The following is a 22,430-nucleotide window of genomic DNA, read 5'->3' on the forward strand; positions in this document are numbered from 1 at the left end:
AAAGATCTTCACAACATAGCAAGAGATTATAACTTAAAAGCCGAGGCAGTTAGACATGCGAATGACAGCACGAGTGTGTGGACTCTTGGGTGAAAGAAATGCAAGAAATAGATTCTGTAGTCCGGTTCTACAAACCTCAGGGATTTACTTTGGAAGCCCATCCACAACTGCGCGAAGAAGACTTTGTCTTAATTGTAATCAATGAGGCGCAGATTGAAATGTTACGCGATTATGGAAATAATTGTATTTTCATGGACAGCACACATGGGCTTAATTCTTACGGATTTGAACTGACAACTCTTCTTGTGTTGGACGAGTTATTTCAAGGCTTTCCTTGCTCGTTCATGTTTTCGAACAGAGGAGATCTTCCGATTATGGAGATCTTCTTAACAGTTGTTCAGGATACTCTCCGTGCTCCACTTCAACCAAATGTACTTATGTCTGATATGGCAGAAGTATTTCATAATGCCTGGTTGAAAGTTATGAAACTGTTCTGCTCATGGCATGTAGATCGAGCGTGGAGGAAAAAATCTTTGCAAGATTAAAGGACGTGAAAAACAAGACGAAATCTTTAAAATCATTAGAACGCTAATGCAGGAGAGAGATGAAGAGGCCTTTCGAAAGATGTTTGACGAGGCTGTACGGCTTCTGAAAGAAGACCCAGACACCTTAGAATTTGGTATATATTTTGAAAATAATTATTGGGCATCTGCTCCGTGCTGGGCGTATTGTTATCGTCAACACTCAGGTCTTAATACAAACATGCACTTGGAGAGAATGCATGGAGTGATCAAACATATATATCTAAAGGGAAACAAGCCCAAACGATTAGATATTGCCATCCATGCTCTAATGAGGTATCTAAGGGACAAACTCTATGATAGACTTATTCATCTGAATAAAGGTAAAGTGACCTCAAAGCTTTCGGCCATAAGGCAACGCCACAAATCGTCATTTCAGCTCGACCCTGAAGATGCAATATATGACAATAATGTGTGGATAGTGCAGTCAAAACATTCCAACGAACTCTACGAAATAAGGCGAATGAGTGAAAGCTTGTGCAAGTGCGAATTGCTTTGTACTGAGTGCGAGACATGCCTCCACGCATTCACTTGCAGCTGTCCAGATTCATCAATCAAGTTCAACATGTGTAAACACATTCATTTGATATGCAGAGTAGCAAGTAGAGAGCCTTCAAGTGCAGCTGAATCTACAGACAATAATTTAATCATCCACGAGGCATCCACTACAGATCGAAAACAACGTGCAATAATCCAAGAACTACAATGCCCTGGAGCAGCAAAGGCATGTGACAGTAAAGCGAAGAGGCGAGAAATGTTACTGGATAAATTCAGGCACATCCTAGATGAGGCTGAATCCGATGAATACTTCGACATTATTGACAAATGTCTGCAAAATTTATTGCCAACCATTCAGTCCCGCAAATCTGCATCTTCACTACCTCCAGTTTCACCAGCAAAAAAAAAAAAAAAAAAAAAAAAAATCGAAATTTGAACCTCAGAATGGTTTAAGCCAACCAAGAAACCTCATAAAAAGATGTCGTTATCCATCGCAAAGCCCACAGCCACAGAAGAGCAAGACATTGCAATAAAATTACTGTTACCTAAATCTGAACGGCAGGGATCAATCATGGGTCTTCTAAACACAGTAGAAGGTGATAAATAGCAATATTTATATTATAATTATTGGCAGGAGTGTACTCCAAAAATAATTCTCAATTAGCTACTAATAGACTGATAATTAAGTTAGTGAAGTGTGTGATTTGTGAATTTAAAAACTCAAATTCGTACATAGAGTATAAACTTGAAGTATGTCATATGGAATCATTTTTCTTCTCTGTTGAAATTTGAATGTTTAAACTGTCACATATTTTACATGTATCACTACGAGGTGCTTGGAACGACAAATTATAATATTTATAGAAAATCTTTCTGTAAATGGCAAGGCTAACTGGTGTCCTATTTTCCTGGGTGCACTTTTCATATAAAGGTTATACAAAACACTAATATTGAGTTCTCCACTTAAGTACTTCATGTTAGGATTCTTTTTCCGAGAATAATGACTCGACCGCGTGGGTAAACTGTCAATGTGCTCCCTTACGCAGTTTATATCTGCCTCTTCTGTTTTGTTGGGACGGTTTCCATGCTGACCCCTCTGATCCAACTAAAATAGAATCAAACCATGTTCTCTTACAACCTTGTTTTATTATCTTGAAGCACAACCGTCATTGACATCAATGCTGATAAATACATTGCGTTACCAACCCCGGATGAATAAAAGCACGAACAAAAAACACCATGTAAAATAACTATGCGGCTTTCCACACCAAACAAGGGGCCTAGGGCCGCTTCGCGGCTTCTAACCGTCCAGACCAATGGTCCTGTCCACGGCAAGAATCCTAACCGTCCAGACCAATCGTCTTCCTTCCAGACCAATCGTGTTTCCTCACGAAACTAGAGGCCTAAGGCCGCTTCGCGGCTTCTAACCGTCCAGGCCAATGGTCTTGTCCAGATCCTATCCTAACCGTCCGTACGGCAAGAATCTTGTCCAGATCCTATCCTTATCGTCCGCACAGCAAGAACCAGTCCAGACCAATCGTGTAACAATAATCACCACCAGCAGCTATCGAAGCACGTCACTCATTAGTTCCTAAGTACAGTGGTTGGCAGAACTGAGCACCGGTTTTGCGACTGTGTAAACAAACGACAGTCGCTCCGCGCGCGGCTAAATGTAACGAGTACTGGGCTGCGAGAAGTAAAGCAATGATCCTAACTTACGTAGAGAACTGCACGTGAAAAATGATTAGAATCACAGTGATTGCTTACCTTGAAGGTGCCTGAAGTTTTCTTAAATTATTCGAGAAAGTCGTCCATTACTCAATTCAAATATAGACAATAGGGCCTTTTTACGGATTACAACCTCTGTTGCATCTACCATAACCTTGAAAACACATGAACATTGTCTTCTACTGCTACGAGAATCGTTCACATATCTTCGTTTCACTGAGCAAATCTGTACACAGCCAGAAATGTACGCATTTTGTAAGTCATGGTCACCCAAATTCCAGAAATTGAGAAAAAGTCTTTCACGATAATCTTCTGTCACCTTTTCAAAACGCTTACGCGAACAGCGGCAGTTTGCACCAATAGTCTTCTTCTCTATTACAACACCTTTGTAATTAACATATTCCTCACCACTATTCCTTTTCTTTTTCTGAATTTCCCGACACCATTTTGCAGGATTACTTTTCCTTTTACGATAATTTCCGCACATTTCTTCAGCTCACTCAGCAAATTCACTCTCTGTGTCCACCATGTTTGTTGTTTACATGCAGTAGCCAGGGTCACCAACATTGATACAATGAACATTCTGGAGTAGGTATATATTCGTATATAACCAGGGACATTGTATTCTCAGTAATGAATTTTTTAATGATAAGTTACATTAAAATTCTTATGTAATGTTCATAATGTTACCAGCTCTCGGCAAATTCGTTGTTTCAATCACTGGTTCACCATCACACTACACCACAATGTTAGTACTAAGCCTGCAATGTTGCGCACACTTATTTAATTTCTGCTCTATAGGGGTTAGCCCATTTTTGCATTCTGACAAAGGCCCTCAGGTTAAACACTCAAATTTTCACCTACTGTATTCCTCTAAATGATCCCTCCTGATATTAGCATATGTAGGAATAGGTACTATCCATGTTGCTCAATAGATAGCAGCACCTTTTTTTTAATTTTGAGGGTTAGACCGTTTTTGCGAGCATGTCTTCAATTATACTATTAATTTTTGTGGTTCATGGTGTGGGTTACTGCTGTCACCTCCTACTTCAAGAACCACAGGTAACAGCTGAGTGGCCTATAACCTGGTCCTCAGACTCAAGATACCCTAACATTTTCAGAGTCATGGCCTGCTTTGCGCTCAGGTGGCTACGACCCATCAAGGGAGAGGTCCTCACTAGGACTAGAAGTACGGTAGCATCCTGCTTCACAGTGTGGTATTAAATAGAAATGGCATATGGCTTTTAGCGCCGGGAGTGCCCGGGGACAACTTTGGCTCGCCAGGTGCAGGTCTTTTGATTTGACGCCCATAGACGACCCATGCGTCGTTATGAGGATGAAAATGATGAAGACGACACATACACCCAGCCCCAGTGCCAACTGAATTAACCAATGATGGTTAAAATTCCTGACCCTGTTGGGAATCGAACCCAGGACTCCTGTGACCAGAGGCCAGCACGCTAACCATTTAGCCATTGAGCCGGACACAGGGTGGTGGTGATTACTGTTTTAAGAGGAAGTACAACTAGGCAACCATCCTCTATATAACACTAATCAGAGAGAAAAAATGGAAGGGGTCCGACACTTCAAAAAATGAAGGTATCAGCCAAAGGAAGACAAGGGCCACGAAGGACATAAACGTGAAAAATGTCCTAAGCCTCCATACATAATGCCGTTGGGGTCGGAAAAGAACAAGACTTGATCAAGGGAGGTTGGATAGGATAGATGAAAGTGAGGAGCCTAGCACAAGTTAGTGGAAGCAATTCCAGGACTCAGCTAAGGGCCCCTTGGTCAAAAACCCACGCTCCAAAGTTCAGAGCCCCTGGGACCCCTTTTAGTCACCTCTTATGACAGGCAGGGGATACCGGGTTTGCTATTCTACCACCCCCAACAACAGGGGAAGTAGACCAAGCTTGGAACACTTCAAGCAAGCCTCGGACCTATGGAAATAATGCAGTCCAGGAAACAGGCGTACGATATAGAAAGAGAATGGGTGGCACGCAGTGATGCGGTAGTAAAAGCAGCAAGGGAATGCCTAGGAACAACCCTCTGTAAAGATAGTAAAAAGCAAAATCTTGTCGGAATGACAAAGTGAGGGCAGGTTTCAGCGTTCAGTTACCACGGGCCAAGTACGCAGTGTATCTGCGCTCCACGCTGTAGAGCTTGTGATAGGTATCGCACTCTTACCTGTCTTCAGAGAAAAGAATCGCTGACATGTTTCTGCTGCAAGTAATGTTTACTCCTCATTATGAGTAGTGAAATGTTAAGTTTGGTGCATTCATTATATAATATTATTAATAATAATAATAATGAATTGAAAGATACCATACTTTAATGTGCAAAATATTCATGTTCAAATTATGTGCATGTTATTCTAGTGTAACTTAAAAGAATTATGAATTGTAATTTTATCTTATGACCATTGACTGCAATAAAATACTAAATTATTTATTATTATTAATAATAATATTATTATTGCTTAACTCACAGAGGCTTGCAGACTGAATGCTGAAGGGCATAACCAACTGTAGCTCTGTCTGTATGTATGTATGTATGTATGTATGGGTATGTAATATTCATTTTGTCTTCAAGCAGTAAAGGGAAGTTAAAAGTTTTATACACAAGAACTATTTATCATCATAAAGCGTGAATGAAAATCCACAGCCTGTTTCCAGTCGTCCAACCGGGTCAGGAATGGAATGAATAAAGCCCCCATCTAGCGATGAGGATAGGAATTGTGCCAGCTGCCTAAGCCTGTCGCACTCGTCTGGGGCAGTGATTAATGAATGACAGATGAAGTGAAATTACACTGACTGACAGAGCAAATGCAACACCAAGAAGGAGTGGTTCGAAAGGGATGAAAGTTGGGGAAAAAACAGAGACGGCACGGACGAATAATTGTTGTTTATTTCAAACCGATATGCAGGTTACACAATGCGCACGGCATCGACTCAGTAGGATGTAGGACCACCGCGAGCGGCGATGCACGCAGAAACACGTCGAGGTACAGAGTCAATAAGAGTGCGGATGGTGTCCTGAGGGATGGTTCTCCATTCTCTGTCAACCATTTGCCACAGTTGGTCGTCCGTACGAGGCTGGGGCAGAGTTTGCAAACGGCGTTCAATGAGATCCCACACGTGTTCGATTGGTGAGAGATCCGGAGAGTACGCTGGCCACGGAAGCATCTGTACACCTCGTAGAGCCTGTTGTGAGATGCGAGCAGTGTGTGGGCGGGCATTATCCTGCTGAAACAGAGCATTGGGCAGCCCCTGAAGGTACGGGAGTGCCACCGGCCGCAGCACATGCTGCACGTAGCGGTGGGCATTTAACGTGCCTTGAATACGCACTAGAGGCGACGTGGAATCATACACAATAGCGCCCCAAACCATGATGCCGCGTTGTCTAGTGGTAGGGCGCTCCACAGTTACTGCCGGATTTGACCATTCTCCACGCCGACGCCACACTCGTCTGCGGTGACTATCACTGACAGAACAGAAGCGTGACTCATCGGAGAACACGACGTTCCGCCATTCCCTCATCCAAGTCGCTCTAGCCCGGCACCATGCCAGGCGTGCACGTTTATGCTGTGGAGTCAATGGTAGTCTTCTGAGCGGACGCCGGGAGTGCAGGCCTCCTTCAACCAATCGACGGGAAATTGTTCTGGTCGATATTGGAACAGCTAGGGTGTCTTGCACATGCTGAAGAATGGCGGTTGACGTGGCGTGCGGGGCTGCCACCGCTTGGCGGCGGATGCGCCGATCCTCGCTTGCTGACGTCACTCGGGCTGCGCCTGGACCCCTCGCACGTGCCACATGTCCCTGCGCCAACCATCTTCGCCACAGGCGCTGCACCGTGGACACATCCCTATGGGTATCGGCTGCGATTTGACGAAGCGACCGACCTGCCCTTCTCAGCCCGATCACCATACCCCTCGTAAAGTCGTCTGTCTGCTGGAAATGCCTCCGTTGACGGCGGCCTGGCATTCTTAGCTATACACGTGTCCTGTGGCACACGACAACCTTTCTACAATGACTGTCGGCTGAGAAATCACGGTACGAAGTGGGCCATTCGCCAACGCCGTGTCCCATTTATCGTTCGCTACGTGCGCAGCACAGCGGCGCATTTCACATCATGAGCATACCTCAGTGACGTCAGTCTACCCTGCAATTGGCATAAAGTTCTGACCACTCCTTCCTGGTGTTGCATTTGCTCTGTCAGTCAGTGTATATTGGAGAGTGTTGCTGGAATGAAAGATGACAGGGGAAACTGGAATACCTGGAGAAAAACCTGTCCCGGCTCTGCTTTGAAAGCGTTGAGAGGCCGGAGCGCTGCCACCTGAGCCACGTAGGCTCTCATAAAGCTGAAAATTACAGGCCAGTCAGTTTGACATGCACTGAATGTAAGGTTTGGGAAAGAATTATTTCTGATTATTTTAGACATGTTTGCAAAATTATTAACTGGTTTGATAGAAGACAGTTTGGGTTTAGGAAAGGTTATTCCACTGAAGCTCAACTTCTAGGATTCCAACAAAATATAGTAGATATCCTGGATTCAGGAGGTGAAATGGACTATATCGCAGTTGATAGGGTAGACCATGGAAGACTACTGGCAAAAATGAGTGCAACTGGACTAGAAATAAAAGTGATTGAATGGGTGGCTATATTTCTAGAACATAGAACTCAGAGTACTAGAGTAGACAAAGCTTTATCTGACCCTGTAATAATTAACAGAGGAATTCCTCAAGGCAGTATTATTGGACCTTTATGTTTTCTTATATATATATCAATGACATGTGTAAAGAAATGGAGTCAGGGATAAGGCTTCCTGCAGACGATGTTATTCTGTACAGAGTAATAAACAGTGGCGTATGCTGAGATTAAGACATGGGCTACCACTAGACTCAGGTTACCTCTTTTCGATGGTTGGTTTAGTGAACGTCAAGCCTTCAGCGTTTTGAGCTGCAGCCAGTAGTCAATGAAGAAGCCTGCTGTGTTGTGAAGGCTGCTTTACAGGCTATTGCACCGGACTCTGCTACTGCCATTGCTCAACCCCTGATCAGTGGAGATGGTAGCCTAAAGTTTAGGAAATGAGAGTCCGGCTTTGTGGCTAAATGGATAGAACGTTTGCCTTTGGTCTGATGGCCCCAGTTCAATTTCCAGAATCAACCCCCTCATACTGTTAATTTCCCTGGCTTGGGGACTGGGTATTTATGATATCTTTGCCATTCATTTTATCCCCATTAGGTCAACACCAAGCCTGTATAGTTGCCATGCCCTATTATTTTTTGTTCTATTTTGCTTTACGTCGCACCGACACACATAGGTCTTATGGCGATGATGGGATGGAAAAGGCCTAGGAAAGAGAAGGAAGCGGCTGTGGCCTTAATTAAGGTACAGCCCCAGCATTTGCCTGGTGTGAAAATGGGAAACCACAGAAAACCATCTTCAGGGCTGCCGACAGTGGGGTTCGAACCCACTATCTCCCGGATGCGAGCTCACAGCTGCACGCTCCTAACCACACGGCCAACTCTCCCGGTCCCATTATATTTGTATTATTATTATTTTACAGCAGTCGTACCCATCGTTCACTGGTTAAATTAGCTTCCTCGGGAGATCAGTGGTGGTGTCCGACCCATGATCATGGGTTCGATTCCAACCAACAAAATAATAATAATAATAATAATAATAATAATAATAATAATAATAATAATAATAATGTTATTTGTTTTACGTCCCACTAACTACTCTTTTACGGTTTTTGGAGTCGCCGAGGTGCCGGAATTTCGTCCTGCAGGAGTTCTTTAACGTGCCAGTAAATCTACTGACACGAGGCTGACGTATTTGAGCACCTTCAAATACCACCGGACTGAGCCAGGAGCGAACTGCCAAGTTGGGTTCAGAAGGCCAGCGCCTTTACCGTCTGAGCCACTCAGCCCGGCAATCCAACAAAAGAAAGAAAACGCTAAACCTGAAAGGTGGCATTTCATTTTTACAGATCTACCAATGAAAATAAAACGATATTGCTCATCTAACACCAGCCCTGCAGTCTCTTCCTACAAGGAGTAAACGGGAGTGAGGAATTCCCACACTCTCTTACCTATATCATTCAGAAGTATGAGGTGAGGAAGTATATACAATGAGTAACGCATGGTTAATAGTTAGCAGTGGCGAACAGACGGACCGAAGCCTAGCACACCTATCCTCCGCTGGTCCTCGCTCCTATCCGATATCCAGCAGCAAGCTGCATGTGGCGAGAAGAGGGGAAAGGGGCGAGAGTCTGGGCTGCAATATCAGTCTCCGATGCCTTGCTGTCAGAAATATGCGTGACGTTTCTTTCTCACTGCTTTCAAGTTTTGTAAATGGAACAATGTTTCAGATGCTTAGACTACAATGTGCTTTAGACTTCCATCATTCTCAATGGAGATTTGGGCTTCACTGATAGCCTTGGTAGCCCTCTGTATATGCCACTGGTAATAAATAAGTTACAAGCTTGTGAGCAACTGCAAAATAACCTATTTAATGTTGTGAGATGGACCGTAGGCAACGGTATGATGATAAACAGGGTTAAAAGTCAGGTTGTGAGTTTCACAAATAGGAAAAGTCCTCTCTGTTTTAATTATTGCATTGATGGTGTCAAAGTTCCTTTGGGGGATCATTGTAGGTACCTAAGTCTCTGGTAAGACACCTACTACAGTATGGATGCAGCGTATGGGACCCTTAACAGGATTACTTGATTCAAGAGCTGGAAAAAATCCAAAGCAAAGCAGCTCGATTTCTTCTGGGTGATTTCCGACAAAAGAATAGCTTGACAAAAATGTTTCAATGTTTGGGCTGGGAAAACTTGGGAGAAAGGAGACGAGCTGCTGGACTAAGTGGTATGTTCTGAGCTGTCAGCAGAGAGATGGCGTGGAATGACATTAGTAGACGAATAAGTTTGTGTCTTTAACAGTAGGGAAGATCACAAAATGAAGATAAAGCTGGAATGCAAGAGATATTTATAAGAAGAGGAGGTAGTGATTGGAATAACTTACGAAGGGAGATGTTCAATAAATTTCCAATGTTTTTGCAATCATTTAAGAAAAGGCTAGGAAAACAACAAATAGGGAATCTGCCACTTGGGCAACTGCCCTAAATAAAGTTCAGTAGTGATTGATTGATGACTTACCCCTCACTATAGAGCCAAGGATTCCTAAAATCTGTGGATTGGAAGTGATCTCAACATATCATGTAGCCTATGTGGTATTGAAGTAGTATGAATTTCCTAACTCGCTGACTAATTTTACAAACATATTTATATATTATAAAAATGCATTTAACTTGAAAAATCTGAAATATCTGCATTTAAAATGGAAATTATGAAAATTAATATTCATTAAATAAAATACACACTCGTCGAACCTTGTACTCACACTTACTTGTTACCTGCTTACTTACACATACGTTATTTGAAGGGCGCCAGCTGCCACTCAGTGCAGCAATAATAGAATGAGACTCTTGACTATCTCTAGGGTGTGGGGTAATAAGCTTACTTTTGACAACATACCATATAAGTTCTGGGAAAAGGAGATTGGCGTTCGGTTTCCCCATTAATTTTGAGGTTAAGATATTTTACTGTCAATGAAATGAAACTATGAATTCGTTTGATAGAACAATATATATTCTTTAAATAATATATCAAAAAATAGTGAGTCTTGTTGCGATAAACCAGATGAGAATATGAAATTATGACATTGCAACTGAAAGAAACTAGGCATGAATTTGAATTCTTCTTGACCGGACATTTAACAATTTATACGAAATATTTCCCTCACTGATTCACTTGACTGTACATTCAACACTTTGAGTGTAATTACGACGTAATCCATTGATCTGGTGTTTACTGTAGATGTGTCACGCCTAACTTGGTGATACATCCTTGTGACTGCTTCTTCTCCATATCATCTGACTTTAAGTCAATATGGTATTACCTCTTGGCAGGTCCAGGGTTGCCCTCTCTGACTTCATGGTAAGCCCTTGGGTCCGTGTCTCCCACTAAGTGACGGACCAACTAACGTTTGGCCTCACTCTCTCAATGACCAATAATTAATGGTTCACTGAGTTTTCTCCATCTCTCGTTCACACTTGTTGACTGACCGACTGAGGTCTCTTCATCTAGTAGACTTCTTCACTGTACTGCATCCGTATAACTAATGACTGACGCTACAATATGGAGCTACCTTATATAGACGTTGGTTGACACAGCTACGTAATCTCCAGAAATAACAATGACATACTCCCACCTACGCGACAGATATTACACACAGTGGTGAAATAGCCCCGGGGCGGCTGACTCTCTGAGCGCATATCTAAATAAATACGATGACGTAGCCATGGCGTGGCAATGACTTGGCAGAATCGCCAGTGGTATAGCAATATAACAACGTCACTTCCAATCTCTGATATATACAACAATTCTCACTGTACAGGTATTGAGTGTTATTCTACACATACGTGTATATGCATACATCTAAGTACAATCTTGCAAGCAACAGGCATTGCAAAATTGAATTGAATAAGACTGATAATTACAATAATAGTAATAATATCACAGATAAAATAATAATAATAATAATAATAATAATAATAATAATAATAAAATACAGATAAAATAATAAAATAATAAAAATACAGATATAATCTTGTAACGGGATTTGAACCGTTACAGTAGATAGATCCTTCTTTCTTGTAAATGTTATCAAAATCACCCACTGATCACACCTACAACAAAAAAAAAATCTAACGTATGCCTGCAACTATTTCGCAATTGTCAACTTTCAATTTATCTAATTCATCCAAGATAAGAAGATCAGAATACTTGTTGACAACTGAATGTTAAACCTAATGTGATATTTTACAATATTGGAATATACTTACACTGTTTTGTCTCGAGCAAAGCAGAAGAATTATGATTCCAGGTGACATACTTTAAGTTTATACTGTATGTATGAATTTTAGTTTGTAAATTCAGAAATCACACACTTCACTAATTTAATTACCAGTCTATTAGTAGGTAATTGAGAATTATTTTTGGAGTACACTCCTGCCAATAATTATAATATAAATATTGCTACTTATCACCTTCTACTGTGTTTAGAAGACCCATGATTGATCCCTGCCGTTCAGATTTAGGTAACAGTAATTTTATTGCAACGTCTTGCTCTTCTGTGGCTGTGGGCGTTGCGATGGATAACGACATCGTTTTTATGAGGTTTCTTGGTTGGCATAAATCTTCTCTGAGGTTCAAATTTCGATTTTTTTGCTGGTGAAACTGAAGGTAGCGAAGATGCAGATTTGCGGGCCTGAATGGTTGGCAATAAATTTTGCAGACATTTGTCAATAATGTCGAAGTATTCATCGGATTCAGCCTCATCTAGGATGTGCCTGAATTTATCCAGTAACATTTCTCGCCTCTTCGCTTTACTGTCACATGCCTTTGCTGCTCCAGGGCATTGTAGTTCTTGGATTATTGCACGTTGTTTTCGATCTGTAGTGGATGCCTCGTGGATGATTAAATTATTGTCTGTAGATTCAGCTGCACTCGAAGACTCTCTACTTGCTACTCTGCATATCAAATGAATGTGTTTACACATGTTGAACTTGATTGATGAATCTGGACAGCTGCAAGTGAATGCGTGGAGGCATGTCTCGCACTCGGTACAAAGCAATTCGCACTTGCACAAGCTTTCACTCATTCGCCTTATTTCGTAGAGTTCGTTGGAATGTTTTGACTGCACTATCCACACATTATTGGCATATATTGCATCTTCAGGGTCGAGCTGAAATGACGATTTGTGGCGTTGCCTTATGGCCGAAAGCTTTGAGGTCGCTTTACCTTTATTCAGATGAATATGTCTATCATAGAGATTGTCCCTTAGATACCTCATTAGAGCATGGATGGCAATATCTAATCGTTTGGGCTTGTTTCCCTTTAGATATATATGTTTGATCACTCCATGCATTCTCTCCAAGTGCATGTTTGTGTTGAGACCTGAGTGTTGACGATAACAATACGCCCGGCTTGGAGCAGATGCCCGATAATTATTTTCAAAATATATACCAAATTCTAAGGTGTCTGGGTCTTCTTTCAGAAGCCGTAGAGCCTCGTCAAACATCTTTCGAAAGGCCTCTTCATCTCTCTCCTGCATTAGCGTTCTAATGATTTTATAGATTTCGTCTTGTTTTTCACGTCCTTTAATCTTGCAAAGATTTTTCCTCCACGCTCGATCTACATGCCATGAGCAGAACAGTCGATGTTGAGGTGGTTTCATAACTTTCAACCGGGCATTATGAAATACTTCTGCCATATCAGACATAAGTACATTTGGTTGAAGTGGAGCACGGAGAGGATCCAGAACAACTGTTAAGAAGATCTCCATAATCGGAAGATCTCCTCTGTTCGAAAACCTGTACGAGCAAGGAAAGCCTTGAAATAACTCGTCCAACACAAGAAGAATTGTCAGTTCAAATCCGTAAGAATTAAGCCCATGTGTGCTGTCCATGCAAATACAATTATTTCCATAATCGCGTAATATTTCAATCTGCGCCTCATTCATTACAATTAAGACAAAGTCTTCTTCGCGCAGCTGTGGATGGGTTTCCAAACTAACTCCCTGAGGTTTGTAGAACCGGACTACAGAATCTATTTCTTGCATTTCTTTCACCCAAGAGTCCACACTCGTACTGTCATTCGCATGTCTAACTGCCTCGGCTTTTAAGTTATAATCTCTTGCTATGTTGTGAAGATCTTTATTTGATATTACTGTAAATCGCGGCGCTCTAATTCGCTGCTTTTAATTGAAGACCTAACAGAGTCTAAAATGCAGTCAAAGGGAATCTGCAGTGATATTTTCCTTGCAATTTCGTCCCTTTCTGATTTTGAAAGTCTTAACCGGCCTAGCTCAGCCTGATGACCTACATGCGTTTTGCAGAATGAAACCTCAACTTTGCCAGAAGGATGACATGTGACACCATGCTAGCTGGGCAGTATCCATCAATTTTTTTACTTCCCAACATTTTCTGGTGGCGCTCGTTTTTCCCTCTTGATTTATAAACACCATTACGATGACAGTGAAATGAAAATTTTGAGCAGTTATCTGTAGTTCTAACCCAACGTCCCCTGCTGCATACAAACTCGCATAGATGATCTTTTTCGACCTTAGATTTCCAGTTATAGAAATCACTCTCACTAGAAAATTCCACAGTTTCATTAACTACGTCTATATCATGTTGTGACGATTAATGCCGAAGCATCTCGCTTCGTGATGCACAGTCATATTTACATAATGGACAAAGTATTTTTGACTCAAATTTTGCAGAGACCTTTTCATGCATGCTGAATGTATGGCGCTTAAGATTGTCACGTCTTGCAGTGGAGTAATCACATAAGTTGCGCTTAAAACTCTCACTTTGATTGCCACGATGTTTGGTACTTATGTGCCTCAGTAAGTTTTTATGTACACTAAATGACTCGCTGCAGAAATTACAACTACAGTATACGTATCCATTATTGAACGATAAATTACGACTATCCGCCGACACTCTTATAAATCACAGGAAAACTTTAAAGTGCCTAGAGAACCCGAACACAAACAAGATAATTACGCCTATCCACCCCTTCAGTAATAATACCTTCAACTCACTACGGCACTCTTAATCACACAAAAACGTACGAATTCACCTACTAATCTAGAACACACACGAGTAACAGAAGAACACAAAGGCTACCACACGCACGTGAGGAAAGTGTTGGTGTCCGAAATGGCGCGTTCTTGTAGCTAAGTCCAGCCTAGTTCGTGAACTGAAGAGAGCAGCTCACCTAGTTATAGTTCGTGGAACCGAAGAGAGCCGAAGTGTTCCGAGATGTTCCGAATGGCTCCTCATCCTGCGTTCCCGAGACACAAGTGTTGGGTCGTACACATCATTCGAGGCGCAAGCGAGTTTCGCTGTTCCCGCTACTGCGATCTAGTGAGTGATGAGTGATGAGTGATCTGTAAATTATTGCAAGCGGTCAAAATTGCGTCTTGCGCATGACATCACGCTGGGAGCAGGGAGTAAAGAATACATTATTTGCTGAACTAGTTCGTTCAATACTGTATAATCGTTGCCTACGTTATAATACAAGGCCTGGAAATAGAGCCCGTAAAACGCTATGGAAGTGGTTACACTGAAGTTCAATGCCGGGCCGCTAGGATCGCTATCTTGCCCCCTGTCTACCAGGCTCGCGCCTTTAAACGTGTTCATTAACTGAGTTGGTTGTGAATGTATTATGTATTCGTCTGATGTTGAGCATTCGCAGTTCCAGTCATGGTTTATTCACGAGAAATTAAAGGTAGTGGAATTTCGTTTCACAAGATTCCAGTGAATGTTCAATGTTCGAAACATTATACAGAGGAAGTATTAGCGCATGAGATACGACTTCAAGCTGATCGAAGTAGGCCTCTGTTCCTAAGTTTTGATCCGAGTTACGTCATAAGAATCGGGCGATCCCAAAATTTGTCACTGGACTTTTTTAAAACTATGCTACCGTGACCGGCAATCATTGGAGAGGCATCAGAAATCTTAAATTAGGAAACTAACGAGGAAAATAATTTGCCCAAGAAATTTCACGAAAATGAATGTACTAAGAGCTAAATAATATTGTATTTTACCCTGAAACAATCTCTGGTTTGTGAAGTATGGAGGTGGTTTCGTCCCGAGAGCATAAAATACAGTTTAAAATAAGCCATTTGTTTTATGGAGCATTTTATTAAATTGTTCAATGCGCATAACGTCTGCAACACCTCACATGGAACATATTCAGGAACGAGAACAAACGAGCATCTTTTAACCGGGCGAGTTGGTCGTACGGTTAGAGGCGCACGGCTGTGAGCTTGCATCCGGGAGATAGTGGGTTCGAATCCCACTGTCGGCAGCCCTGAGGGTGGTTTTCCGTGGTTTCACATTTTGACACCAGGCAAATGCTGGGGCTGTACCTTAATTAAGGCCACGGCCGTTTCCTTCGAACTCCTAGACCTTTCCTATCCCATCGTCGTTATAATACCTATCTGTGTCGGTGCGATGTAAAGTCACTAGCAAAACAAAAGCATCTTTTTGTACTTAAGATGAACTCCTCAGTTGGTTAATTAATGATTTCTTGTCATATATTAAGAAACTTAAAATGCATTCAGAGAAAGTAAAAAAGAATCATGAGAGAAATGTATCAGGCATAGATCTTGACTACCCAGTCTACTGTGGCCTGCGTAAAATACCTCATAAGTATACATTTGCATTATGCATTGATGAGGAACCTAACGAAATATGACATCGAGCTCTTCTTGAGCTACCTAAGACGCCAAGCGGAATACAATGACATTATGCTTCGTGTGGCTAAATAATTTTTTGTAATTGCTATTTGCTTTACGTCGCACCGACAGATATGTCTTACGGTGACGATGGGATGGGAAAGACATAGGAATTGGAAGGAAGCGGCCGTGGCCTTAATTAAGGTACAGCCCCGGCATTTGCCTGGTATGAAAATGGGAAACCACGGAAAACCATCTTCAGGGCTGCCGACAGTGGGGCTCGAACCCCCTATCTCCCGATTACTGGATACTGGCCGCACTTAAGCGACTGCAGCTATCGAGCTCGGTGTGGATAAATAAAAAGAAATGTAAAGGCTGTTTAGAACATATCTGTTCTCCAGCTACTCAAAGTCCAACATTGTGTCTTATTCGTTTTCAAGATCGAGGAGCCCTCAGATACCAAAAATCGTATGTGGTACTGAACCCGAGTGACTTAGGCCCAAAGTCAATCATGATTTGATTGATAAAATAATATATGGTACATTTATTGAAATACAGAAGTGTAGTTGAAAATATTTCATCTGTGCAATGTCGAAATAGGAGCGAAGGAAGGACGACAGACTGGAGCCTGACGGATTAGCTCGACACAACAACATTTAGCTACTTCACAGCAGGGGATCTCATTAGTTGGCGAACAGGGAAATACAAGTCCACAAATAAGTCTTGGTCAGAAAGAGAAAGGGATAGGTGACATAAAGGAAGCTCGCAACATGAGTAATGCGCTGGGATATTTTTGGCAGGACGGAAATTCCGTGACGTCATGGAAAGCTACAGCGGTTGCGAGGACATTCGCTAGCCTAGGTTCGGGCAGGTGGAAATTTAAATCACGTGACCGCTTGCCGGCCAATCGCTAAAATTTGATGGAAGACTCAGGGATACCATCTTAAGGAATGATGGATGAGATATTCTCGTAACTACAAAAGTAATCAGTAATAAATTATTGTGAGTACACGGATCGATGTAATGAATTTATTAGATGTCACGCATGGAAAAATAATCAATAATTATTGGCAATAATTATTGGCAAATTAAATACATTGAAGGCTGGATTTCTTGGAAACCAGACAGCTTGAATGTTATTGGCTGGACGAAGACCACGTTGTAAGGGACGCTTCCAAAGGCGCGAAATGTGAGGAGCTAAATCCACCCGTATCTCCTAAATCTGTGATCACCAGGAGTTCATATTTAATCCAGCAAATATGCTAGCGGAGTGGATTAATTTGATGTAAATTTTAACGTCCAATTCGGAGTGCAAGTACCGATATTAAAATTCCACCCCCTCCCTCAGGGGTATGACGTCAATGAATCCGCGAGGGAAAGCTTCATCCACATATACGGGACAAGGGATCCTCGCCAACACACTTGAAATGAAGCTCTGGAGCTGAACCGACGGTCGCAGCTAACTTAGAATTCTACGGGCGTACAGTAACTCAACATTTAATGGCGTGAGCATCCGCCAGTGTTTATAAAATGTGATCGCGCTCAAGCAACATGAACTGGAAATAGTTAACATAGGACAGTGTTTGCCAGTTATAAATATCAGTGAAGTAAATTAATTGCACTGTAAGAGAGTAATATAAATTGTACCACTATAAGTACGTAAATAACATACTGTGTGACGAACAGTACTTTAAGGGAATAATAGCCTGTACTTTGCAATATCGAACCGCTATCATGAACATTTCAAGAGTGCCGTAGGAAACGGGCGTATCGCGTCGGACGACATAAATCGCGACGGGCGTAAAAGTTGACACCTCGTCGTACGTGTCCAGGTCCATTGTGCGGTAATTGGACGAAGATTAAAATAGTGTAAAATATTAATTTTTTGGGTCTAGGATATTAATTTGTTGTATAAAAGTTAAAGTGTTCAGTTTTAACGTTGTCAATGGTGAAGTTTTGTGATAATTAAGGTATTAGTGTAAAATGGTAATGTGCCAGGAAATCTTTTGTGGAACTACGCCATCAAGAATGGAGGAGTAAAATGCAGAGAGGGGCCGAAAGGAGCCTCTCATCTGCAAAGCTGTAATGGAATACCGAGAAACTAAGATGAGTACATAATGTATATAATATTTGGGAAATGTTATCGTGATGGGAAAAATGGGAATAATTTGATTAGACTTGGTTACCTTCTGTAACAAGATGAGTCGCTTAACGACCCCATCCTAAATTTGTAGCACGGACAGTAGTAAATAATAACAATGTAAATAATCGGGTCTTTTTTTATGTATTCAGTTTGTTGTAGATGTAAATTTTGTAGATATAGGGTAGTACGTTAAGTCATGCATGCATTCATATATTCTTTGCAGTCAAGAATAATTTTCTTTACTTTTGAGTTTGGTTATTATAGTTAAATAGACCCGATATGTGCTTTTCTGTTTGTCATTTTAACGAGCGATGTAATGACATTGAAGGAAAGTCCAGCCTCGTCATACCAGTTGTGTTTTGTTGTTGATTAGTATGTTCATATTTTCAAAGTGAAGTTGTTAAAATTTGTGAGAAGCGATAATAATAATAAATGTCCAAGTAAATCGTATCTGGATTGATTAGTGCCAGAATAAATCGAAATTGTAAAAGGGGTTATGCGTTAAACATATTAAGAATGGACTACCGTGTAACAGGCGAAAATTAATTTTTTAAAAATTAATAATAATAATAAATATAATAAAACTACTTTTTTAAGAAGAAATTTTTAAAAATATAATTTGGATATAATAATAATTCATGTGATATTGGAATATTTAGTGAGCCGTGCGTAATTATAAATTCAAGTGATCAGGTGTTGAGTTTATCGGGAATCATTTAATGACGGGATGTCGTTTTTAATTCGGAATTAAAGAGTGTGGTAATGTAATTTGATCAATTAATAATATTGAAATTTAAGATCGGTGCTAATAATCCGTACATGTTAATGAACGTGTGGTTTAAATTACGGTCCAATATTTTTTACGTATAAATATCGTGTCTTAAAGTTGCGATTCAGTAGCCGGAACACGTAGGACTAATATTACGAAACCATGATTGTCAAATTTTGGTAAATATAATTTCAAGATGTTACGATTATTTGTGGAGAATGAACTAAGGCGTAGATCAAAATGAGATAGAAAAATGTTAAAGAATCTGCAGTCAGATAATAAAAGGTCGTACGATGTCAGAAATGAATAAATAAGTCAGTTGATAATTCTGTGAGAAATAAATGAATCAAGGAATATTGAGATAGAAAGGAAAATAAATTCCGTACGAGAGACACTTAGGATATTGAAATGAGTGTAAAATGTACGGGCAGTGTCACAGAGAAATACTGAGTTACGTAGCGGGTAGAATTCGAACCCGTGACAGCATGTACGAAATAAATAGACTGCACCGCTATTCGTCGAGATACTACGGATCTAAGGATAATGAGAGTTCAGAGTCCATATAAATGATCGTATATTGTAATCATTGTAATGACGAGTAATGACAATCATGATGTCGTGATAATAATAATAATAATAAATATTGCAGATAAATGATTGGACCGCCTTACTTAAATGAGCGTTGATAAAGATGTTAAACGGGAATCTAAATGATAATATGCAACCGATAATAATAATAATGTAAGGACGATGTTAAATCATCGCGGTCAGATTAATAATAATTGTCATAATAATAACAGTAATGATGTCGTTGGTTGATCAGTGAAATAATTATGATTGCGACCAATATCTTAATATATTTTGGTGGAAGTGACCGGTTCATTAATAATAATAATAAAAACTTGAGTGACGTTAATAATAATAATAATAATATCTGGAGTCACCTATTCATTAATAATAATAACCACAAGAGGGATATACTAATAATAATAACATTAATAACCATTTGTGTTTGCGTCCCGCATAATAATGACGATATTAATCAAACGTGGCAGTGCCAGGAACCGTTGAGTAATAATAATAATAATAATAATAATAATAATAATAATAATAATAATAATAATTTCAATGATGATAATTTCGTGGATAAATATTCTGACGATAGTGGATTAAATTATTTGGTGACAACATCCCTCTATTCGTAGGTTGAATTATAAGAATGATAAATATTAGTCATTTTGTTACCTCGTTATCATACGGTTTCCGCACGGGACGAGTTACAGTAATACTTGGTGTGTTTGTTTACTTCGCCCGCGATGCGAGGGGGGTCATTGCCACGGTATTTCCCACCGCTTCTCGTTATCTCATCTGTGGCAGTAGTCTACTGAGGCTACTTTGTAATATCTCAGATCATGTGTAAATAAAATGTAAATGCTAAATCAGTGGTATGGCATCAGATGGACATCGTAAGATAGGAACTGTCCGTGTAATCCATTTTTCGTAATTCACGAGAAACATTACCCAGTCCGAGTACCGGTCTCGGAAAAATGTATATAGCCGGAGTACATCATCTTAGTTAAATCGGGAAGCCGACCGTAACATGGGTTATGCTCGGGCTCCCGATAGAAGGAAGCTATATCCTTGAACAACGGTTCGATTCAAATGGAATCGACCCATAAGTTATACTCCACTTGTAATTTCTTTCAGAAGCAACCCAGCAAGATATTGATACCTCTTGCGGTATAGCAAGTGATTTGTTTATGTAACATGTGTGGAAATTTAAATATCATTGCCAAATGTATCAAACTTTCGTACGTCGGATGGCGTAATAAACTGCTCCTTCTGGAAAATTATTTCAAAGGAAACCATTCTCATAATCTTTTTATTGTAGTTAGATGATGCCCCTTTTAAAGTTAACAGTCACTTCCTAGTCCTATCATGGAGTCCTTAAATTCAAGTTTACAATCGAGCCTTCCCCATTTTAATTTTAAATTGCTCCGTTCATTCCCGTGTTCATTTATGCCGCTATATTTATATTTGATGACTTAAATAATGAACCGACACCCCTGAGATAAATGCTAGTCTGGGACTCGGGAGGTGGACGGGTGCAGTACTTCTGCAGTGAACGACGGAATTTGTCACTTCCACTACGCAGTACTTGTCCCGAAGAGAGTTACTAAAAGGTGTACGTTTATTTTTTCGAAAGACATGTTCAACAGTGAAATTAAGTGTGGAAAGTGTAAAGGCGACAAACCACCTCTTTTTCTACTATGAAAATTTCTGAGACCTCTGTTAGACAACATTGCTTTGAGCCACTCAAGTAGAAGAGAGAAAGTTTTGAAACTTGATAAGAAGCCCCTCAGAAGGAAAGTTTTGAAACTTCAATGACATATCCAAGTCAATGCAGCACCGCTCTATAAATAAAGTACTGTCAATACTCGCAAAAACATCAGTTCTTTTTATTTAGGATATACTTTAGGTATACTTATTGACATATACGGCCATGCGAATACAAGGGGGCAAGACCGCGATCCTAGCGGCTGAATGGTGAACTAGGAAGCAACCCGTTTCCACGAGGGCATTTCAAGGCCTTGTATTATAGCGTAGGCAACGGTTTCACTCCATCTATCAAAACGGTACTCCTACAAAAGTACAGTATTTCACGCATATGTACTGAGTATAGTAAGAGTGTTACGAGTTAAATACTTGGAAACAGAAGAGAAAAATCAAATGGAAAGAGAAGCTGAATAGTATACCCTTGTCAAATTAATTAACAGGGAATGGAGTAGGCCAGGGAAACTATCGAAATTACTGATAATTGTAAAAAGCTTGTGGGAGAAAAAATGAAAGTGTTGAATGAGGGAATGGTACATTCTGTTGAAGGTGCGAAGGGATTTGACCTTGGCAAGTATTAAACTGAAAGCAGTGGAATCAACGTCCGGCTCCATGATTAAATGGTTAGCGTGCTGGCCTTTGGTCACAGGGGTCCCGGGTTCGATTCACCGCAGGGTCGGGAATTTTAACCATAATTTGTTAATTTCGCTGGCACAGGGGCTGGATGTATGTGTCGTCTTCATAATAATTTCATCCTCCTTTTGACGCGCAGGTTGTCTATGGGAGTCAAATCAAAAGAACTGTGTCTGGTGAGCCCATCTTGTCCTCGGGCAATCCCGGCACAAAAAGCCATACGCTATTCCATTTTCAGTGGATTTAGCACAAATACACATGGTTAAAATTCTATTATAGGACATGTAAATTACACATACAGAAATGCATGCTAATATTTCAGGATGAACCAAGTCTCGTCTCTCCTGCCTCGGACAACCGAACTTCGAAGAGGGATGCTCCAAATTGATAATTTATCCGTACATTAAATAAGCAGATTAAAATTGG

Source organism: Anabrus simplex, chromosome 5 (genome assembly GCF_040414725.1).
Source record: "Anabrus simplex isolate iqAnaSimp1 chromosome 5, ASM4041472v1, whole genome shotgun sequence".
Taxonomy (NCBI): Eukaryota; Metazoa; Arthropoda; class Insecta; order Orthoptera; family Tettigoniidae; genus Anabrus; species Anabrus simplex.